This window comes from Chrysemys picta, unplaced genomic scaffold, assembly GCF_011386835.1.
Source record: "Chrysemys picta bellii isolate R12L10 unplaced genomic scaffold, ASM1138683v2 scaf464, whole genome shotgun sequence".
NCBI classification, from domain to species: domain Eukaryota; kingdom Metazoa; phylum Chordata; order Testudines; family Emydidae; genus Chrysemys; species Chrysemys picta.
In genome coordinates this window covers 23953-31936 of record NW_027053171.1, presented here as the reverse complement: position 1 = coordinate 31936, position 7984 = coordinate 23953, and positions in this window count along the sequence as shown.

The following is a 7984-nucleotide window of genomic DNA, read 5'->3' as shown; positions in this document are numbered from 1 at the left end:
GCACGCCCGCCAGCAGGTTTTTGGCTGGGAACTCAGCCCTTCGGCCAGGCGACCATCTTTTAGTCCCACTCCTTCCTGGGTCGCGCTCATCCCAAACGAAAAGTCAAAAAATGTCTTTAACTGAAACAAGATCCTCTGTCCCTTGGGGGCTTTTCCTCAGCCTGACTTTGGCTCGGCCTGCCCTTGCTGGCCTTGGTAGCCCTTTCTATGGCCCTGTACATCCCCTTCCTTAGAGACCGTGGGAGAACCAGTCCTACCCTGGATTCTAGGTTCTGCCCCAAGGTCCTGTACCGAACAGCTAGGCCTGCTCCTGTACCTTTGTTGCGGTTTCCCCTGGTTTCCCCTCAGCTGGAGCTCACTCTGTAATCCATTTGGCCTAGCTCCAGGCTTTATAGCCCACAGGCCAAGCCCACCGTTATATACCCTCCTCCTTAGAACCTGGCCCACGCGGGGGTAAGTTCTATTCTTCTCCAAGCTTCATCCCTCCTCATCTCATCGCTGTCACCGGCTGCGCGCTTGTACAGCCTGTGCGCAGTGTCTGCAGCTCCACTGCCAGCTCGCTCGGGGCAAACCTTCTCTTCTGCAGTATCCCGACGCTCTTCCTGCAGCCACTCAGTCTCATGAACAGCTGCTTGCGGGGCCTCTTCTGAAGCCTTTAGCGTCTTCTGTTGCCTTTTTGCTACTGCCGCTGCATATGCCAAAACCTTTTCGGTCAGGGTCTGAGAACCCACCATGGACTGCTCCACCCTTGTGTTTGTCCCTCCTCCAGTCTGCTTCATCTCTGGGCCAATCATTTCGTCCTTCATCTCCCTGCAGCACCCGACAGGGTGTGTTGGTGGAGGGTCTGCAAGGTCCATGGCCACCCCAGCCACCTCCACCTTGCCTGCCTCATGGGGGTTTGTGTCAGAGGACACCTTCTCCTTTCTTTCTAACTTCTTAGGGCCCTGGCCCCTTGTTCAGCCACTCAGCAATTTCCTAAGCAGGCCGTGTCTTTTGATATGGCCTGCTTCTCTGCCCCCAAAACAAAGAACTCTTGCTCCCATCTTGGCATTAGGCCACGCTTGTACACTTTCTCATGCCCTTCTCCCTGGGCTAACCTTCTCAGCACAGCCCAGGCATGCTCTCCTTCTCTGCTCTTTTTGTCCATGGGCATAGCAGACCCTGGGTTGATTTCCCTTTGCAGGATCTCTCACAGGTATTGCTGCTGCTGCGTCTGTAGCTCCACCTGCACTTCCTTCTGCGTCTGTTGGTTTTCTAGGAGCTGCTGGAGAAACCCCTAGATCTGCTTTGGCTGCTTAGCCAGTCCCTGGAACTGAAGTGGGAAATCCAGCGACCAGCTTGGTCCCTTGATACACCTGCTTGGGGGAGGGATAGCTCAGTGATTTGAGCATTGGCCTGCTAAACCCAGGGTTGTGAGCTCAATCCTTGAGGGGGCCACTTAGGGATCGGGGCAAAAAACTGTCTGGGGATTGGTCCTGCTTTGAGCAGGGGGTTGGACTAGATGACCTCCAAAGGTCCCTTCCAACCCTGCTATTCTATGATTCTTTCAGCAACCAAGACTTCCCTCACGGATCACGGGGGGAACTCAATCCTGCCAACGATGCCAATCATAAATGAATCTACTCATCGTTAGGTGTCCCCCAGGAGCCAGGCATGGCATCACAGCCCTCTCGCTGGGCTAGCGTCCCCCATCCATGGTCGCTCCAGCACCACGGCAGTTTCTCTGCCTGGTAACTCCGGCCAGGTCACCACCTTTAGTCCACCCTTCTGGGGCCCAGCTTGCCTCACACTAAAAGTCCAAAGAGGTCTTTCCACAGACAGAAGTCCTTCTGCCATCGCTGGGGCACTTGCTCAGCCTGTAGCCCCCCTTGCTGGGCTTGGGAACCCTCTCCAGGTGCGTGTACGCCACCTCCTCTGGGGCCGGTAGGGGAACCCAGTCCCACCCTGACATTGATAGCAGCTCAGGGCCCTGGACCCAACAGCTAGGTCTGCACCTTTCTCTTTGCTGCACTTTTCCAACCTCTCTTCTCAAGTTCCCCTCCAGGCTTTCCTTGCTGCTCTGAACTTCCTACCTCGTTCTCAATCCTGTTGCTACCCCAGCTGGGCTGTATCACCACTGAAGTCTGGCTCTTTACAGGGGCGGATATGGTGCCTCTCAGTTCGGGCTCATTCTGTAATCAGCTTTCTGTGAGTGCCAGGGGGCTCCATTTCCCCTTCCACTAGCTCCCCATTTACAGAGAGCCAGAGCAGTACCTGCAGCAGGGAGCGGGAGTTGCTGGTGGCCTCAGAGGCACAGGCCCTGCAGTGCCTCGGGCACCTGGCGCAAGTGCCGCATGATACGGAGCTGGCGCATCACATTGGCCGTGACGTCCTCCTGCTGCAAGGGAACGAGAACCTGTCTGAGACTCAGACGCCTCGGAGGAATCAGGGGGGATTAACGGCCCCTGGAACCAGCAGCATTTCCACCCAGCCCCTGCCCACCTCTGAGGGATGGATTCCCCCTCCTGACCCCCAGGATGGAGTCTTGTCCTTCCTAGTGACCTCCAGTGGCAACCCCCCTCCTTGTACGGGGAGCTCCTGCCACCTCCCCCTCCGTGCCCCTGACAGCTGTTCCACCTCCAATCCACAGCTCAAGTTCTCAGACCCCTCTCCTCCAGCCCCACCCAGGTTGGGTAGGGAGGGGACTGTAGCGGGGGGGCAGGAGGGATTCTGGCAGCAGTGAAGTGGGATGTGGGGAGGTTGAGACCTTTCCCCAAGTCACCCCAGCCACTAATGCTGAAGCCGCAGGATGGCAGCCCTGGTGAATGGGACAGATCGGCAGCCCCTGCTGACTGAATCCTCCTGTTCTCTCCAGCAGGGCCGGCTTTAGGAATGGCGGGGCCCAATTCAAACATTTTTGGCGGGGCCCCGGCAGGGATGACTAACAAAAAAAATAATGTAAAAAAAAGCCTTTCATTTCTTCCATGTATTATTTACTTTCCATAACTATATAAATAATAAAATTATATATTATGTACATTGCATCATATATGCTGTTGATCGGTTATTAATGAGCTCCGTTTCACGTGTGTGGGTCCCCGCCACTCCCTGGGGGTGTGCTTGGGTGACCAGATGTCCTGATTTTATAGGGAGAGTCCCGATTTTTGGGTCTTTTTCTTATAGGATCCTATTATCCCCCACCCCCTGTCCTGATTTTTCACACTTGCTGTCTGGTCACGCTAGTGGTGTGCACATGTGTGGGTCCCAGCTGCTCCCTGCCCTCCTCATTGAAGCAGGTGTGCAGGGTTACTGCCCTGGGAACTGCAGGGCACCAGTGGACATGGGGCTGGCTGGAGGCAGGGCAGGGGCTGACTGGAGGTAGGGTCTGGCTGCAGGCAGGGCAAGGGGTGCGGGGCTGGCTGGAGACAGGGGTGTGTGGGGCTGGCTGGCTTTGGGCAGGGCCGCAGGGGGGTTGCGGCAGGGGTTGCCTGGAGACAGGGCAGGGGGTGCGGCAGAGGCTGGCTGTGGGCAGGGGGTGCAGGGCTGGCTGGAGACGGGGCTGGCTGTGGGCAGGGCAGGGGGTGCGGGGCTGGTTCGGGGACGGGATGCAGCAGAGGCAGCTTTAAATAGCCCCCGAGTCCCCCGCTATCCCAGGGCTCTGGGGGCTATTTAAAGGGCCCAGGGCTCCCCTGCTTCTACCGCCCCGGCCCTTTAAATATCCGCAGGAGCCCTGGGGAAGCAGCGGGGCTCCAGTGGCTATTTAAAGGGCCGGGGCGGTAGAGGCAGCGGGAGCCCCGGACTTTTTAAATAGCCCCCAGAGCCCCGCAGCCCTACCCCAGGGCTCCAGCAGTGGGGGTCTGGTAGCAATTTAAAGGGCCTGGGGCTCCGGCCCCTGCTGGGAGCCCTAGGTCCTTTAAATTGCCCCCTGGGGAAGCCGGACCACCCTGGTACAGCGCACCGGCTCTTGCCGGTATACCGTACCGGGGCTTGGGCCCGGGGCCCGATTCAGGGGAGTTGGTTGAATTGGCCTAAAGCCGGCCCTGGTGGGGGTATGGCCACAGAGCCGCAGGGAGGGGAACCCTGAGGTGTGGCGGCTGGGTGGGTACTGGGAGTTCCTCCTGAAGGGACGGGGGTTGGCCAAGGTCACTCAGCCCCGGGGTCTGGGAGGGGGACAGACTGAGGGCACTCAGAGCCCCAGGGGAAATGGGGGGGGGCTGAGGGGAGGGACTGGCCAGGGGCACGCAGAGCTTGGGGGGGGGGCTGTCCGGGGGGGCACTCACAGCCCCAGGAGGTGGGTGGGGGAGGGGCACACAGGATTTCAGGAATTCCCTGGCAGTGAAGAGCTGCTGGCGGCAGGGAGGAGCCAGCCGTGACAATCCCCACTTGGGATCCCTGGCTGGGCTAGTGGCTATGGGGGCCCGTGGCCAAGCTGCAGCGGAAGGTGACCTGAAGGAAATGCCTCGGCCTCGGCCTCCGGCTAGGAAGGGCCTGGGCCAGACAATGACCCACCGCGCAGTGTCCCAGCTCCCTGCCCCACACCTGCGGGGCACGGCCCCTCCTCTGTAGGGAGGTTGGCATGTACCTTAGTGCTGCTTCCTCCATCCAGTCTCTGGCAACCCCTGCTGTTCAATACACACATTACCCTGCTGTGACATACCCGGGTTGGGGGGGGAACCCCTCGGGGATGGGGGGGCTGTCACACAGCTGGGCAATTTAACCCAGCTGGGCAGGAGTGACTGTCTCCCTGGAGCTGGGGTCTCAGCCCAGGTGTCTCTCTGCCCTTCCCCCTAGTCGCCCCCGGGCGAGGTGGGAGTGCCCCACGTTGCGTTCCAGCCCCACATTCGCACCCACAAGTGCTGGTGGGTTCGAATCCCAGCTGAACACGCCCACCCGCCCCTAGTGCGGAGCAGAAGGGCCCAGCGCTGCCCCACAGACCCTCTGGCTCTCTGAGCCCGCTCTTACCCATCACCCCAGCACGTCTGGCCCAGGCTGAACGCTGCTGCTCTGTGCAGAGAGGCTGGCACTTCTCGCTCCTGCCGTACGAGGGGCAGGTGCTGCTACCGACTACTCCCCCTAACCCCCACCCTGCTGCGCTCTGGGGATGCTGCCCTGCTGTGGAGCTCTCAGGTGTCTTGAACTGGAATTTGTTTGGAGAGAAACTGCTAAGAAGCCTTATCAGCCCCGAGCAGAGAGTACCTGGGAGCCTGCCTGGGTCGGGCGGGTCTGGTACAGCCTCCCCCCAGATAAGGCTCTTCCCTGGACCTGCCACCCATTGGAATCTGGAACGATTCCCTCCGAGGTAACACCCGGGGCAGCCAGGGCAGGGCAGGGCACGGCCTGCTCCCCTGGAGCGTTAGGGCTTTCAGGAGTCAGAGGTGTCAGCGGAGCAGGTTGTGATTGTACGTTAAAGCAGCGAAGAAAGTTGGGGGGGCAGAGGAATTGGGTGCTGTGGCCCCCCCATGCCTGGGGCCTATTTGAAAGGCAGCTGTCACACTGTCCCCTTTATCGGGAGTGCCCACTACACCCATCTCATGCAGTCCTCGGCACGAGAAGGGGGAGCATGTTCCCAGCTGAACGGCGTTCGTCCAGGACTCACCGACCCCTATTCCAGGATGGGGGAGTGACCTGAGAGAGAGGTCACCATGTAGCCTGCAATTCTCAGTGGCTTCTGGATTCCTCTGGGAAAGGGTTAACCAGGGGCTTAGTTTAGTCCACACTTGGCTTTCTCGGCAGTGCTGGACTCTGGTGGCAGGGAGGGGTCCAGCTCGCACCCTTTCACCTGGCAGGGAAAGTGACCTAAAGGTTAGGATGTTCTCACAGGCTGTGGTAGTTACTGGGACCTTGGCAGGGAGGATTGGTGGCTTGTGGGGCATCGGATACCTCCCCTCCTCCTAGAGCTGTGCAGTAACCAGAACATTACCCTCACGGGGCAGGTTGGTCGCGTCGCAGGGGCCGCTGGGAGTTGTAGTTCTCAGCCGCTCCCCTCTCCCGGCTCTCCCTGGAGCGTGAGGCCCGGCCGGACTACAGCCCACAGCATGCCCTGGGCAGGAGCGAGTGTCGCACCGAGATGATGTCACAGCGGGCAACCAACACACACAGATTAGGAGATCCTAGCCTCCCTATTTCCCCAGAGTTGTCATAACTATAAAGGGAAGGGTAACAGCCGTCCTGTGTACAGTACTATAAAATCCCTCCTGGCCAGAGACTCCAAAATCCTTTTCCCTGTAAAGGGTTAAGAAGCTCGGATAACCTGGCTGACACCTGACCCAAAGGACCAATAAGGGGACAAGATACTTTCAAATCTTGGTGGGGGGAAGGCTTTTGTTTGTGCTCTTTGTTTGGGAGTTGTTCGCTCTTGGGACTGAGAGGGACCAGACATCAATCCAGGTTCTCCACATCTTTCTGAACAAGTCTCTTAGATTTCAAACTTGTAAGTAAACAGCCAGGCAAGGCGTGTTAGTTTTTACTTTGTTTTCTCAACATGTAAATGTACCTTTTACTAGAGTGTTTACCTCTGTTTGCTGTACTTTGAATCCGATTTCTAACGCAGCGTTTTGCTCTGGCCTATTGCTCTTTAAGTTTGATTACCCTGTAAAGTTATTTTCCATCCTGATTTTACAGAGATGTTTTTTACCTTTTTTCTTTAATTAAAAGCCTTCTTTTTAAGAACCTGATTGATTTCTCCTTGTTTTAAGATCCAAGAGGTTTGGAACTTGATCCACCAGGAGTTGGTGGGAGGAAGGAGGGGGATGGTTAATTTCTCCTTGTTTTTAGATCCAAGGGGGTTGGATCTGTATTCACCAGGGAATTGGTGAAAGGTTTCTCAAGGCTTCCCAGGGAAGGGAATCCACTTGGGAATGGTGGCAGTGGACCAGATCTAAGCTGGTAGTTAAGCTTAGCAGTTTTCATGCAGGCCCCCACATTTGTACCCTAAAGTTCAGAGTGGGGAAGCAGCCTTGACAAGAGTCTAGTGACTCTCTCACCCTGGGCTCTCCCCAGTATAGACTCTTGTTCACACTAGTCAAATGATGTTCAAATGCTGAGAAGGAGCAGGGAAGAGGCACAGAAATGACTTGTGGCCTGGCCAGCACACCTTCGAGCAGGCAACCCGAGGGGCTGCAGCTAGTCAGCTTGACTAAGCAGTTGCGAGCTCTGTCATTAAGGTCTATAGTCACCCAGCAGGAGGAGGTAGCTGCACTTCAGGTTTTTGCTCTAGCAGACAAAGGTGTAAGGAGAGCTGGCAAAGCTGATGTTAGAAACATTGACATTGGAAATCCATGTAAGTGTAGAAGAGTGACGGAACCAATCGTGCGGGGACGTGGGAATTCACTCTCACCTGGCCTCTGGGGCTGGAGGCAGCACGTGGCTGGCACTTCTCGCTCCTTCCGTACGAGGGGCAGGTGCTGCTACCGACTGCTCCCCCTAACCCCCGCCCTGCTGCGCTCTGGGGATGCTGTCCTGCTGTGGAGCTCTCAGGTGTCTTGAACTGGAATTTGTTTGGAGAGAAACTGCTAAGAAGCCTTATCAGCCCCGAGCAGAGAGTACCTGGGAGCCTGCCTGGGTCGGGCGGGTCTGGTACAGCCTCCCCCAGATAAGGCTCTTCCCTGGACCTGCCACCCATTGGAATCTGGAACGATTCCCTCCGAGGTAACACCCGGGGCAGCCAGGGCAGGGCAGGGCAGGGCACGGCCTGCTCCCCGGGAGCGTTAGGGCTTTCAGGAGTGAGGGGTGCCAGCAGAGCAGGTTGTACGTTAAAGCAGCAAAGGCAGTTGTGGGGCAGAGGAATTGGTTGCTTTGCCATTGCACTTGATCAGCTCAATTTGAAAATTCTTTCAAAGGAAATCCAGATGTATACATCCGACTGGGGTACATGTACACACATACACACGCACACTCACATGTGCACACACTCATGTGCACATTCACGTACACACATGTACACATCCATATATATACAGACGTGCACATACGCTGTCCCTGGAGCGCCCCAGGATGCAACTGACGG